Here is a 15,978-nt window from a genome sequence, read left to right as displayed (position 1 = left end):
AAGAACAGTGACCTTTACTGTACCGCAACATTACGGTACTGAAAACTTCCGTATACCTACCAGAATTTGAGAGAGAGAGAGAGAGAGAGAGAGAGAGAGAGAGAGAGAGAGAGAGAGAGAGAGAGAGAGAGAGATTTAAGCTTAAAACATACATACACAGGAAGATCTCAATGAAGTACGAACGATCACACACACACACACACACACACACACACACACACACACACACATTCACCTGCAATTCAAGCGGAACAAAAGCACCAACAAAAACAAGAACAAGAATATTAAATGGACAAAAACACACCAACAAATAATCAAACACAAACACAGCTAGAAATCCCAGGTGCCGCTACACAAATGGTATTTAATAAGCGCTTCTTACATGTCAAGGTCATGTAAACGAGATGTTGGGGAAAACAGACTGAGTTTTTCTTTAAGGTACTCTCTCGCTCATCTGTGTGTGTGTGTGTGTGTGTGTGTGTGTGTGTGTGTGTGTTGGAACTGTGAATGTGTGTGTGTGTGTGTGTGTGTGTGTGTGTGTGTGTGTGTGTGTGTGTGTGTGTGTGTGTGTGTGTGTGTGTTGGAACTGTGAATGTGTGAGTGTGGATGTTGTGTGCCTATGTGTATGAATGCTAGAAACGTGAATGTGTGCGTGCGGAGGTTACGTGCTTGTGTGCGAGTGTATGAATGTGTGCGTGTGCGTAATCGTGTGCGTGTGGTTCCTCTGGGTGGTACAATATTTCCGGCTTGTCATAAATTTTGTCGAGCCACTACACACACACACACACACACACACACACACACACACACACACACACACACACTATAACACGCAAAACCTTACAAAATTCCATTCTCACATTTTTATGCAAAATCTCTCTCTCTCTCTCTCTCTCTCTCTCTCTCTCTCACACACACACACACACACACACACACACACACACACACACTCATTCCGTTCAAGCACATTAATATACGGTACGCACACATCCCCGTCAATTCATACACATATATCAACACATCCCCGTTCACACACACACACACACACACACACACACACACACACACACACACACACACACAGTTATTATGGCAATTATTCCGCAGACACATCAGTACTTATCATGAAATCCGAGTTAAAAATAGCTCTCGCAAATTATTCTCTCTCTCTCTCTCTCTCTCTCTCTCTCTCTCTCTCTTTTCCTGATTCACTTGGCCTTCAGATATCTACTCCACCTACGACTTCGGTATATATGTGATGATATTAAACAGCTTTGACCAGAGAGAGAGAGAGAGAGAGAGAGAGAGAGAGAGAATTAATAACTCAACCAAAAAGACCTCAACCACGCCATATACCACCACCCACTGACCCACATACCACCACAATCATCACCATCCAATCTCACCACCACCACAATTATCATCATCCAATCTCACCACCACCACCACTACTACTAGCATCATCACTATCACTACCGACACCCCTACCACAACTAGCACCACCACCACAACTAACACCATTACCACCACCTTCCACCACTACCACTACTAGGACCATCAATTTCACAACTACCACCACCACCACCACCACCTAAAATAATTCCTTTCCTAACAACTTATTCCTAACTTGGACCTAACTTGTATGCATATCTAACTTAATCTACTTTACCTTATCCTAACCTAACCAACCTTACTCTACCCTACCTTACCCTAACCATCCCTACCTTCCCTACCCTAACTCTCTCCTAACTCAACCCCATTCCGCGCATCCAATTCCTTTGATCAATATTAGGCTAATTATCTTTGTCCTCCATCTTTCCCTCTTTATTCATTTTTCTTCAATTTCTTCATCCTTCATCCATTCATTCGTGTATATTTCTTCCTTCCTTCCTTTTCGTCCTCCCTTCCTTCGTATATTTTCCTTCCTTCCTTCATTCATTCTTTCCTTCTTCATCCGTTCTTCCTCTTTCCTTTTCCATCATTCATTCTTGATCTTGCTTTCTTCCTTCAATCTCTTTTCTTTCTTCATTCCTTCATTTTCCCTTATTTCTCTCATCTCCTTCCTCCTTCGATCATTCACTCATCTTTCTTCCTTCCTCCAATTCTTTCTTCTTTCCTTCCTTCCTTCAACCTCCATTCACTTCTTTTGCCTTTTATACACTTCCTTCTATCATTATTTTCCTCCCCCCCCCTCTCTCTCTACTATCGAACAACACGCAATGGCTTAATAGACGGGTAGGTGAACTGAAGGAAGGAGGGAGGGAGGGAGGGAGGGAGGGAGGGAGGGAAGGAGGGAGGAAGGAAGGTACGATGGAAGAAAGGAAGGAAGGAAGGATGGAATGAATGAATGAATGAAGGAAGGAAGGATGGAATGAATGAATGAATGAATGAAGGAAGGAAGGCAGGCAGGAAGGAAGGAAGGAAGGAAGGGAGGGAGGGAGAGAAGGTGGAGAGAAAGTAAGAAGGGAGGAAAAAAAGGATGAAAACAAAGATCGAATGAACGAATGAATGAATAAAGAAAGGAAGGAGAACTGGGAGGGATGGAAGGAAAGAAGGATAAAAGAGGGGAGTGGAGGAGGGATGGGGAAGGTGAGGGGAGAGGAGGAAAGGGAACGTGGGGAAGGAAGAAGGGGGAGGACGAAAGGAGAATGCAGGAGGAGAGGGAGGAGGTAAGGGAAGATGGTGAGAAGACGAGGAGAAAGGGTAGAAAAAAAGGTAAGGGAGGAAGGAGAGGGAAGGGAGAAGGGAGGGAGGGGAGAGGGACGAGGGAGAGGGAGGGGGAAAGAAAGGGAAAGAGGGGCATTATCCAGTAATTTGAGGGGAGAGTGAAGGTGGTAACAGAGGGGTTTTGAGGGGACGAGAGAGAGGGAGAGGGTAGAAGAAAGATAAGAGGGAAGGTGAGAGGAGAGGAAAGTTGAGAATATGGAACGTGAACGAGAAGAAGGGAAGAAAGGAAGACAAAACAGAAAAAATGGGCAGGAGAAGAGGGAGAGAAGTAACATGAGGTGAAAGAAAAGATGATGAGAGGAGAAGAAGCAATGCAGGGAGAATGAAAAGTGGATAAGGGGGAAGAATGAACTAGAGGGGAAGACACAGAGAAGAGTGATGAGAGAAAAGAATGAAGGAGAATTGTTATACCTCCCTAATAATGCAAAATTGACGAAGTGCAGATACCGCAGGCTAACTCAGATACCTACGAAAACATAAGGAGTTCCTCTATGGCGATGTTACTTCAAGTTTTAGTCACTGATGTAACCTTTTTCTTGGGAATTTAACATCGTGAGAGACAGACAGATGGAAAGACAGATAGCCATAAATAAATTGACAGGCAGACAGACAGAGAATGTATGTATGTATGTCAGTTACCCATACACATTACACACAGACTACACAGCCCTCGCAATCCTCCCTTCAAAACCTGTTAGACCATAGATCATTAAGCAAGACCCCTACGTAACAGGCCCCCTAGCCCATGTGACGTCTACAGGCTCCCTCCACACCCTCCCCTCCCTCCGTTCAGACAATGGAGGGGAGGGAGGTGGAAAACAGGGCTAGGAGGAAATTGAATTGGATTTTTTTTAGTTTTTGAAAATGCTGGAAGGGAGGAGAGGGGAAGGAAGGGGCAGAGAGGACAGCAGAGGAAAAAAAAAAAAAAAAAGAGGGGAAAGGGGAGGAGAAAAGCGAAGTCTCTCTCTCTCTCTCTCTCTCTCACTGATTGGGGGGAGACACGTGACTTGACACAGACTTCACCCACTTCACCTTCCTGACTACCCATCTACCTGTCTACTTACCATCCTACCTACCTACCTACCTACCTACACACACACACACACACACACACACACACACACACTTACCAATCCCACTGCATCCGACCCAGTCACTCCCTTTCACAGATCATACATACATACATACAAACATTCTTACTTTCACTACAAATAACACGCCACACACATTCACCTTACTCAATACTAGATCGGAATGTGTGTGTGTGTGTGTGTGTGTGTGTGTGTGTGTGTGTGTGTGTGTGTGTGTGTGTGAGAGAGAGAGAGAGAGAGAGAGAGAGAGAGATTATCGTCACTTCTACAATACAGAAACACCTATCAAAGTTAACCATAATCCTCAAGATATAACGAGACTGAAGGGAGAATTTGACTAGTAACCAAGGAGACTCGTTCCAACCTCGTCACAGGTCACCAAATTTCACTTAACAATTAACCCACTTCCCTCAAATGAAAACACGCAGGTTAAGGAAGCTCCCAAACACCTACTCCTTGGCGATTTATTTTTGGATATGGGTGCACTGTATGGCGATATTAAAATGATTTAAGAGACACAAAAGAGTATTGTAACATATAACAAGCATAATAAATCGCTTAGGAAAAGGTGTTGGGGAGCTTCCTTACCAGACGAGAATACGGATCACAGAGTCTAGTGTCCGAGAGGCGTCTGCTAACCACTACACCACCCACTACAAGTAATGTGATATATATATACCGGTTTGAAGGGGGGGGGAGACCTGGTATACTGTAATTGCCATTTTTGTAATGAGGGTGGCTGACTGGTTTGACAATACCTGTTACATGGACGTCATTCAGGTTTTGTCAATTATCATCATTATTAACTTAACGTCATCACTATTTTTATCATCATCCTCGTCAATATCACTCATCATCATCATTAATATCATCACTATTTTTATCATCACCGTCGTCGTCGTCAATATCACTCATCATCATTAATATCATCACTATTTTTATCATCATCGTCGTCGTCGTCTGTATCACTCAATATCATCATCATCATCACCACCACCCTCCTCCCTGTTCCTATCCTCCCTTTTTCCCACTGCAGGCCACTCAGCAGCACAGGTGAGATGCGTGCCCAGGGTCGGCAGGTGTGTGAGCTGGCCTTCAACATACACCACAAAAAATACTTACCCCTACCCTGCTGCCTGTGTATATTGCACACACACACACACACACACACACACACACACACACACACACACACACACTACTGCTACTCTTACACACCATAAATCAGTACCCTACACTACTCTACTCTTCTCTACCCTGTCTCTTGCCTCTAATTCTATTCTACAGAATGTTTGTACACACTACTGCCACTCTCACACACTATGTACACTACTTTTGCTTTTACACACTACACTATCACTACTATTACCACACACACACACACAGACACACATACACCAGGAAAACACTACCCTATAGTCCCCCCCCCCTCTCTCTCTCTCTCAACCACCTTCAAAACAAAACACAAAATTCCTTCATTCTATCCACTTCTCTGCAGACGATAAGGAGGTGAAGTCTGTATTTCCCTTTTCTTCTTTTGTTTTCCTTCCTGTATTCTCTCTACCTTTCCTCCTCCTCATTTTCTTACACAAATTCACTCTTTATTTTCTTTTCGTCTATTTCCTTCCCTCTTGGAGTTGTGTTGGAAAAAATAAACAAAGAAATACACGGAGCCTTTCCATATCAATTTCTTTTTCCTCAATTGTCTTCACCCTCACAATCTCTCTCTCCCGTTCCTCCCTTTCCCTTTCTTTGATCACCCTTAGCTAGCTCATCCCCTCGCCTCCCCTTTAAGTCAGCTTCTAGTGGCCGGAACTCTCCCCTCATCTTCTCCCCTCCTCACTATTAAATAAGTCAACTACGATTCTCAGTTCTATCTTTACACTTGTCTTTCATCTTCAAAATATTTATTTGATTTCTTACATTCCTCCCTCCCTCCCTCTCTCTCTCTCTCTCTCTCTCTCTCTCTCTCACACACACACACACACACACACACACACACACACGCCTCCATCCACATCCCTATTCAACAACGTTACCTCAACTCTCACTCACACAATTACACCGCTGCTCAACCTTCAAAGCCTCTCTCTCTCTCTCTCTCTCTCTCTCTCTCTCTCTCTCTCTCTCTCTCTCTCACTTCTTTCACTACTCAACACACAGCCTTCATAATCACCGTTTGATAATTCTCCCTCACTACGACCTCCAACTCTCTCTCTCTCTCTCTCTCTCTCTCTCTCCTCAGTAAGTCAACCACCACTAGTTATTTTCATCTTCAGGAACTGGACAACACTCACATCTTTAATACTAAGTCGTGGCTAAATGTAACTTGATGAACCTTAGCTTTAGGCTGGATTGAGTCTCCTTGGTTACTAGTCAAATCAGCCCTCCAATCTGACTACACCTGCCAATCAACTGTGTGGGGCCAGGTGAAGATGAAGGAACGATAGATGATGAAAATAAGATACAGCCTGTGACTTTCATAATCCAAATAATGTACATACACACACACACACACACACACACACACACACACACACACACACACACACACACACACACACACATCGAAAAACAGACAGGTAAAGAGACTGATATGTGACAAAAGAATGAAGAGATAAATGGGAAAAAACGAGAGGGTGTGGGGGAGGGGGGCCAAAAGGGAAAGAGTAGGGGGAGGAAGGGCAGGGGATAAGAGAGAGTAGGGGGAGGAGTGGGGGAGGGGGAGAGGTAGGGGGAGGAGTGAGGGAGGGGGAGAGGTAGGGGGAGGAGTTGGGATGGTAAGAATAAGATATACAAGAGATCCTGATGGCTGAGGGTGACAATGTGTGAATAACTGAATAGTACAAAAAACAGGTGAGAAATAATGACTGTGAGGTGATGTGGTGGTCTCATCATGCGGTGACCTCTCTCACGGGGGGTCACGGAGAGGTCACAGTCAAGGAGGGTCATCCGGCAAACATATTCACACGCAATTACACACACACACACACACACACACACACACACACACACACACACACACGGAGGGGGGGGGTCTTATCCAATCCACCAGACGGCCTATGAATTTAGTGAAAGTGTAGTGTACAGTATAGTAGCAGAGTAACTGGAAATATAGTAGTGGTGCTCTCTCTCTCTCTCTCTCTCTCTCTCTCTCTCTCTTCCGTTTATTCTTTCCTTTCTATTTACATTTCGTTGATGGTTTAGTCCCTCCTCCTCCTCCTCCTTCCCCATCATACTAGATTTTTCCATTTTCCTTCCCTTCCTTTTCTTCTCCTTCCTCCTCTTCTTATACACTTCCTTGTTTAACTTCTCCAATCCTTCAGTTCTTTCCATCACCATCATCTTTTCGCTTTTTCCTCATTCCCCTTCCTCTTTTTTATATCCTGTTTCCTGTGATTTTTCCCTTTCCTGTTCCGTTTCTCCTTTCTTCCTTCCCACTTTGTCTCCTTCCTCGTTTCTTCTTTCGATCTTTTTCCGTTCCTCCTTTTCTTTATTTTCACCTTTTCCCTTCACCTTTCCTTCGCGCTTCCATCCTTCCTTCCGTAGTCTTTCACCGACACACCCATCCAGCCTTCCTTCCTGCCATCCACCTGTTCTCCTTCCTTTCCTGTTATCTATACTTCTCCCCTTTCTCTCTTCATACTTTCATCTATACTTCTCCCCTTTCTCTCTTCATACTTTCATTCCTCCTCCAATCCTGTTATTCTTCCACGCATCTTCCTTCCTCCTTCACCCCTTTTATTCCTCCATCCATCTTCCTTCCTCCTCCACTCCTTCCCTTATTCTTCCACCCAACCTCCTTCCCCTTTCCTTCCTTTTGTTCTCCCATCCATCCTCCTTCCTCCTCCACTCCTTCTCTTGTCCTTCCACCTTTACTCCTTTTGTTCTTCCTCCTTCCTTCCTTCCTCCTCCCTCCGGCCACTGACCCCCACAAAACCATCATCTTCCGCTACAGTATGTACAAAAAATATTTTCTTTTTATAACACACAGCCCATCGTCCCTCCCTCCCTCTCTCTCTGATTGTGCCTGTTGTTGTGTGGTACAGTGTGGCTTAGTAGTTATGTACGTATGTAACTGGCTCGTTTGTACTTTGACGTAGATGTGTATATGTGATGATGATGGTGATGATGGTGATGATGATGAAGACAGAGATCAAGTTGTTGTTGATGATGATGATGATGATGACGATGATGATGATGATGATGGAGATGATGATAATGTGATGATGAAGATGATGGGGATCAAGTTGTTATCACTGATGATGATGATGATGAAGATGGAGATGATGATGGTGACAGAGGTGGAGATGAAGATGATGACGATGAACATGATAATAATGAAGATGAAAATGAACATGATGATGATGATGTAATGAAGAATCTTAAACAAGTGGAAGATCATACAACCAGGAAATACCAGGAAATGTGATTTGTGAATGGTGTGTAACTAGAAATGTGTCCAACTGTGTAAATTTGTGTAATGAATGACAGTAGTGTGACTCAGAGAAGCTGCACATGATGGGTTGGTGGCTAAGTATGAGTCATGCTGATTACAGATGATAACAGGTGTGTGTGTGTGTGTGTGTGTGTGTGTGTGTGTGTGTGTAGGTATCGATGAGTATGCATTAATGTCTGTAAATGTGTGTGTGTGTGTGTGTGTGTGTGTGTGTGTGTGTGTGTGTGTAGGTATCGATGAGTGTATGCATTAATGTCTGTAAATCTGTGTGTGTGTGTGTGTGTGTGTGTGTGTGTGTGTGTGTGTGTGTGTGTGTGTGTGTGTGTGTGTGTGATAAAACGGACTGACTGACATACTGAAGGGTAGTCTGGGTGATAACACTGAAGAACACACACGTGAAGAAAATTAAAACACAACAGAAATAACATGAACACAACATAACTGAATATAACAAGGCTAGAACAAGACGGCCAAAAATTATTGCAAAGACAATTAATAAACTTGAACAACACACACACACACACACACACACACACACACACACACACACACACACCAATAATATTATGACTCAGAACACTTAATAACATCAATTAGTATATAAATGTTCATCAAAAATTGTATAAAAGATCATCAATAACAGTGAACAGATCAATAACACTCAACCAACACGTCAAATGAACAGGAGAACAACAAGACCGCGAGAACAGGTAACTTTCTAGTGTTCACAATAACACCAGTAGTCATGAGTGCTTCGGTCAGGTGCACACAATGAGGAGATACGCACACACACGTACATTCATACATACGGTACGTAGGTATACATATTCATACACATTTTTTTCCCATTTCCAGCTTCCTCCCCTCTCTCTATCTCTCAAACAAACACACACACACACACACACACACACACACACCTGCCCTCCATCCACCCATTCTTTCCGTCCATGCAACCACACAGATCATCCATCCTGCTTTTACTCATTCATCCATCCTTCCTTCCATCCACCCATCCTTCCACTCAACCATCAATTCATCATTCCATTCATCCACCCACCCTGCCTTCCACCTAACCATACATCCAGCCACTCACTCACCCATCAATCCTTCCACCCAACCATCAATCCATCCATTCAACAATCCACCATTCCATCTTCCTAACATTTTTACACTTTCTTCCCACGCATTATTTTATCCAACGAACCATCACTTTATCTTTCCTCTCTCCACAACACTTTTTACAGTTTCTCGTTCATCCATCCGTCCATCCACTCATCCATCCATCTATCCAAATAACTGATCTACACTTTCTCCTCACTCATCCATCAATGCATCCCTCCACCTGTGTGCATCTGTCCACTCTCATCCGTCTATCAACTTACCTGTATCAGTCAACACTTCTTATTCCTTCATCCATCCATTCTCTTTGTTTTCAAGCTGAATTTACTGCCGTCATTCATTTATAAAGTGGCGTGCTTGTTCAATCTCTCTCTCTCTCTCTCTCTCACACACACACACCACACACACACACACACACACACACACACACACACACACACACACACACACACACGATTCCCAGAACTGTCCTTATTCTCAAAACTGTGTCTACTCACGAATCACTCGCCTGTCCTTGGAATACACATGTGCACGCGAGCAATACTGAGAAATACGCGCGCCCACACACACGCACGCACGCACACGCACACACACACACACACACACACACACACACACACACAAATCAGACGCCAATAGGAAGTAATGTATTTCCACATACCGTACTGAACGCGTTTGCACCCAGTACCTCAGCCCGTACCTGTTGAAGAGACGGAAGCAACGTGTTAATACAAATCATACAGAATATAAAGTGCCCAGTAAACAGCACTCTACTAGAAAAGTGCCTGGTGTTATCTTATGAGCTCAGTCTGCCGATGTGGGCGCAGATGTGGCAGTGGGAGTGAGATGTGAACAGACAGTGCAGGTTAGACATTCGCACCCAGATAAGCCTGGGATTTCAAATACTAAGACTACTACTACTACTACTATTACTGCTGCTGCTACTACTACTACTACTATTACTGCTGCTGCTACTACTACTACTACTACTACTACAATACTATTTCATTCACAAAAATCTTAAAATGCACTTTATCTTAAAATCAACTATTTTAAATCAACTTATGTAAAAAAAAAAAATACACTCGATATGAAAAATAAACCCATGTCTATTAAAATCAACTCACACAACATGACTTTATAGGGAAAAAAAAAACGGAAAACAGAAAAAAAAAAAAAAGAAATAATAGGTACAGAAACAAACTCTATCTATCTATCTATCTATCTATAGCCCGACGCCCTAATCCCGCAAAGGGTGGCCGCAGACAAAACGCCTCCAAGTCACTCTGTCACCCACCATTTGACTCCCCTCCCCCCAACTCACCCCCCCCTCCCTCATATACAAACTCTATACATTAAAACAAAATCCCACAAAACAGGACTAAAAAAAAGACTATCATTAATATCTTAAAAAAAAAAAATGTAAATGCAGGTGAACAAGAGAAAGCAGTTAAAAAAAAAATGAAAGTGAAACCTGATTAACTCATGGGTGTACCGTAATTCAGTGAATCAGAATGAGAAAGACAGAGAGAGTCGGAGGAGCAGTAAGAGTGATGCTGTCAGTTAATAAGCGTCAGTGAATGAGTTACCGGGAGATTCACTGAGTCATTTACTGAGTGAGTGAGTGATAGAGTGAGTATGTGAGTGAGTGAGTGAGTGAGTTTGTGAGTTTGTGAGTGAGTGAGTGAGTGAGTGAGTTTGTGAGTGAGTGAGTGAGTGAGTGAGTGAGTAAGTGAGTGAGTGAGTATGTGAGTGAGTAAGTGAGTGGGTGAGTATGTGAGTGAGTGACTGTTAATGTGAGTGGGTGAGTGAACATGACAAAGGAATGTGAACACGAAAATAAACAATAATCCTTAAAATGGAGGCTAGAAAATGACGAGAAAATAAGAAAGCAGTAAAAACGACAAAAAAGAAAAAATAAAACATTAAGAGAAAGCAAACAAACGACCCAGAACGAGATAAAAACAGAATCACCAACTCCACTAAAAAAAAATCGTCACCGCCTCCACAAACTCGAGAAAGTGGTGCAAAACAGGAAAGTCTCTCACTCTCTCTCTCTTTCTCTCTCTCTCTCTCTCTCTCTCTCTCTCTCTCCACCACAACCCCCTCCTGTTATCCGTCCATAGTGTGTTGTTATCTGTGCTACTATCGGTGTTATCAAAGTCATCTGCACCTCTCATCTGTATCCATCCCATTTATCAACATCTCATCGGCCATCACGTAAGGACAGTCTCGTGGACATGTTCCTATACCCTTTTCACTGTAACTTGGCCTAAAATTGTAACTGCTACTTTGAATAACTAGATGTGAGAATAGACTAACACTAAAATATGATGCTAGTCACGAGGAAGTGCTATGGGAAGGAGGTAGAGCCGTAGGAATGTCCTTTTCTTCCACTAAGCTACGTGGTATATACTGAAAAGGGACGAAAATCAGAGACAAATTACGGCTCTGTGTGTGTGTGTGTGTGTGTGTGTGTGTGTGTGTGTGTGTGTGTGTGTGTGTGTATAGAAATGAGCAAATCAACGATGAGTAACAATGAACAAAAGAGACAGATGAAAGTGAGTGTAAAAGCGAAAGTGGACGAGAGTGAGAGGTAAATGTAAGAGAATGGCAGATGTGAGAAAGATAAATATGAAGGAAGTAAAATTTCTGGTAGCTCAAAATTACAAACCTGAAATGAGAGAGAGAGAGAGAGAGAGAGAGAGTATAATCTCCAAAGAAAACGAAAGAAATGGTAAGGAAGGCCAGATTGCGTCGGGTAGCAGCCAATGTTTACACGGCGTAGCGTCCCCTCGTCGCCATGGCAACCCTCCCACCCCTGACGTCATCTTTACGCAACCAATCAGCTGCACACAACAACAGCACCACAAACCCAAGAACTGCGGCAGAATCTATGGGTACTGTTATTCCAATAGATACATATATGAAAAAAAAAATATATATATATAGGCAGGCACAAGAATCTACCAAAAGTAAATATATACCTATTCGCCTCGTGTCTGTTTCTGCTCAGTTACTCTGTTCTATTCTTGTGGGTTATTCATACAATCCATGTCGATTTTGAAAAGATATAAGAAGCAAACATGAGGAGGTGAATGGGTACTTGGAAAAATAAATCGTTAAGGCAGAGGTGCTTGGAAACGTAAACAGTAATTCTATAAGGGTTTCCATGATCTTCAAAAATAGGTGACAATCTTGATATAAAAAAAAAAAATGACAGGTAAATAATCAAAACAGAGTGCATGAAAAAAAAAAAAAAACATAGCTTTTCATCATCTTAAGCAAAACTACACAATCGAATGAAAAGGGGGGCGGGGGTCCATCATCCACTCGCTCGATGTAGTGCTGCCTAAAGGTGGCTCTACACTGAAGGACACGCCAAATGGTTTCCTGTCACCCTGCAAGGCGATTACAACGCTGGGTGGTAATTATACAACCAACACAGGGACGCGTGGTGGTTGAGTGGGTCAGGGCGATCACGCCGGATGTGACTCATAAGGATTCAAGTCTGAGAGAGGGTTGTGGTTTGCCGTTCACACACACACACACACACACACACACACACACACACACACACACACACAAACTCACCCCACCCCCCACACACACACAAACCCATCTCACCCCCACACACATAACCCCCCACACAATTACCCACGCACCCCCACACACAGTCACTCCATATATTTCTTCTTCAATAATCTCGCAATTTTACGTTACTTAAAAAAAAAAAAAACAAAAAAAAAACTAGAACCGGACTCACGAAAACTATTTTACGCACGAACAAGCCTCCAAATTACGACCTCTGAGAAACAATAGCTGGTGAAGAATAGAAATTTACGTTGAGTGATGTCACGCGTTGAAATAGGCATTAAAAAGAGGGAAGAAACTTGAAACGTTGGAAGAATTTAGACCTCAACTTATGGCTTCTAACGGCCGAAGATATAATGTTAGAATATCTCCCTGTTTATTCCTGTCTTTATTTATCTATCTACCTACCTATCTATCTATCAACAGAAAATCTACCATATCTACCCATCTACAAATACCCACCTACCTACCAATCTACTTACCTGTCTATCTATCTATCTGTCTGTCTGTCTATCTAACTATACACCCAGTAATTGTACGAGAAAAAAAAACGCATCGTCTTGAAGAAATTAACGTAGTGAAAGAGAGAGAGAGAGAGAGAGAGAGAGAGAGAGAGAGAGAGAGAGAGAGAGTCACCATTATATTCTTTTAAAACTTCGTGATAGCCACAACACTGTCCTGACGTATGGCTACAGTGACGTCACGGGTAGCATCAATACTGCCATGACTAGGAGTGAGTGACGTAGGTTGTGACGTCATACATTCCGATCCCACACAAACAAAGCCAGAGCATAATTATCTACCTTTGCCAAATGGGGAAATGATGATGATGATGATGATAATGATGATGATGTATTACCAGAACAACAATGAAAGAATACACACACACACACACACACACACACACACACACACACACACACACACACACCTCATTAACCCCACAGGTGTGCCCTAGTGTTACCTGTATGAGTCACTGGGTTAAATGGAAGGCCAGTGGCGAGAAACACATGCTGATAGATAGATAGAGAGATACTTGGTAGATAGATAGACTGGTGGGTAGATAGATACCAAAGATAGACAGACAGACAGAGCAGATAAAGAAGATACTGACAGATAAATAGATATAAAGAAAGAGACAAGGATAGACAGATAAGTAGATGAACATAAGCAAAAAGACTGAGAGATAGATGAAGACACACAGACAAACAGACAGAGAGATACACAGACAAACTCATATACAGACAGAGATACAGAAATACAGGTAAAGATACAGAAATACAGGTAAAGATACAGAAATACAGATAAATACAAAGACTAAATATAGACAAAACGTGGAATATGTTTTGACTGCTTGATAAAAATAGATAGACAAATAGACAAACAGATAGATAGACAACGATACAGAATTACATATAGACTACATAAAAATACAAAGACTGGGGATACAGACAGACGTAAAGAGATATTGATTCTTTGATTAAAAATAAATAGAGAGCAAAGGAGTTAAGGTCAATGTCGGGGGACGAATACAGATCGATAGATATGACGCAGATAGATGGAGTAGATAGATAGGTGACACGTAGATAGATACAATGACTGAAGGATACGAACACGATATAAAGTAAAGAGATAAATAAATGCCTGATAAATGGATGGATGTATAGATAGACAGATAGATGGATAGACAGATAGACGGATGGATGTACATAGATAGACAGATAGATAGATAGATAAATAGACAGATAGAGCTGGATGTAAGAAAAGAGGGATTATTCAGATTCATAGAAACTCGGTGTACTGAACTTCTATATAAAGAGAGAGAGAGAGAGAGAGAGAGAGAGAGAGAGAGAGAGATTACTAAGCTGACTATAGACTAATACGATTTATTTACAGACCATGACTCAGATAGATAAAATAACTGATAGATAAAATTATTCCTTATGGTAGATACAACCAGAAAATGACAAACGAAAGGGACAGAAAAAACAGGATGACCCAGAAAAACACGCAATACAATATGGGAAAAACAGACGTAAGAGAGAGAAAAACAGACTGATGAAAAATATATATAGACTGATAATGGAAAAACGAAATGGTTAGGGAATCAGCTGACCTTATAAAACACGCGATACGATGTGGAAAATACGGAGATAGACAGAAGGGCAGATAGATATGCAGACAGATAGACAAAGATAGATAGACCGATAGATAGATAAAAAGAATGTGTGTGAAGAAAGATCGACTGATTAAAAAGATAACGATAGATAACATAAAAGCGAAATGGTTGGCAAAGTTAGTCCAAAAACACGAGATAAAATAATGAAAAAACAAATGCAGGAACAGATAGATAGACATGCAGATAGATAAAAGAATGTGTGCCAAGGTTATGTAGTGATTGTATATTACAGGAAGGGTACAAAATATGAAATTTCATAAAGAGATATGGACACAGAAACCTTTGTAAATAGTTTGAATACTTTTTATATACTGAACTATCAATTTTATGGGAGGCATGATAATAATAATAATAATAATAATAATAATAATAATAATATAAATGAGAAAGTTCAGATTCTCTCTCTTTCTCACTAAAGTCTACCTCCTTTAATTTGACCTAATATTTTCACCTCCCCATCTTGAGTCCTGAGCTGTAACAACAGATCAACACTAGAACAAGATGCTAATCACGAAGAAGTGCTATGGAAAGGATGTAGAGCCGCAGTATTGTCTTTTTCTCCAACTGAGCTACGCCACGTGAAATAAGCTGCAAAATGGCGAAAACCTGGGCCAAGTTAAGGTGAAAGGAGTATATGCCTTATCTACCACACTCACAGCCCTCTATAAACATCACTAACACTACTACCACAATCCTTATCACCACTATCACCACCGTAACCATCATCCCTATCAGTAACGACACCACAACCACACACTACTATCAGGTACACGGCTATTAACCACCACCGCTACCACCACCACAACCAC

The 15,978-nt window shown here is 42.0% G+C and overlaps 1 protein-coding gene and 1 long non-coding RNA gene across 2 annotated transcripts in view; both read right to left on the bottom strand.

The window, feature by feature from the left end:
- Positions 1-15,978, bottom strand: part of LOC145390064 (uncharacterized) — a 258,037-nt gene that overhangs the window by 70,866 nt on the left and 171,193 nt on the right. The gene's annotated exons all lie outside the window — the stretch shown is intronic.
- LOC145411118 (rab11 family-interacting protein 4B-like) overlaps positions 1-15,978 on the bottom strand; it is a 144,641-nt gene that overhangs the window by 61,542 nt on the left and 67,121 nt on the right. The gene's annotated exons all lie outside the window — the stretch shown is intronic.

Source organism: Coenobita brevimanus, chromosome 1, assembly GCF_032717465.1.
Source record: "Coenobita brevimanus isolate Jiangsu-jjx chromosome 1, ASM3271746v2, whole genome shotgun sequence".
Classification (NCBI taxonomy): domain Eukaryota; kingdom Metazoa; phylum Arthropoda; class Malacostraca; order Decapoda; family Coenobitidae; genus Coenobita; species Coenobita brevimanus.
The sequence above is the reverse complement of the archived record's forward strand: the minus strand, read 5'-3'. Positions and strand labels throughout refer to the sequence as shown.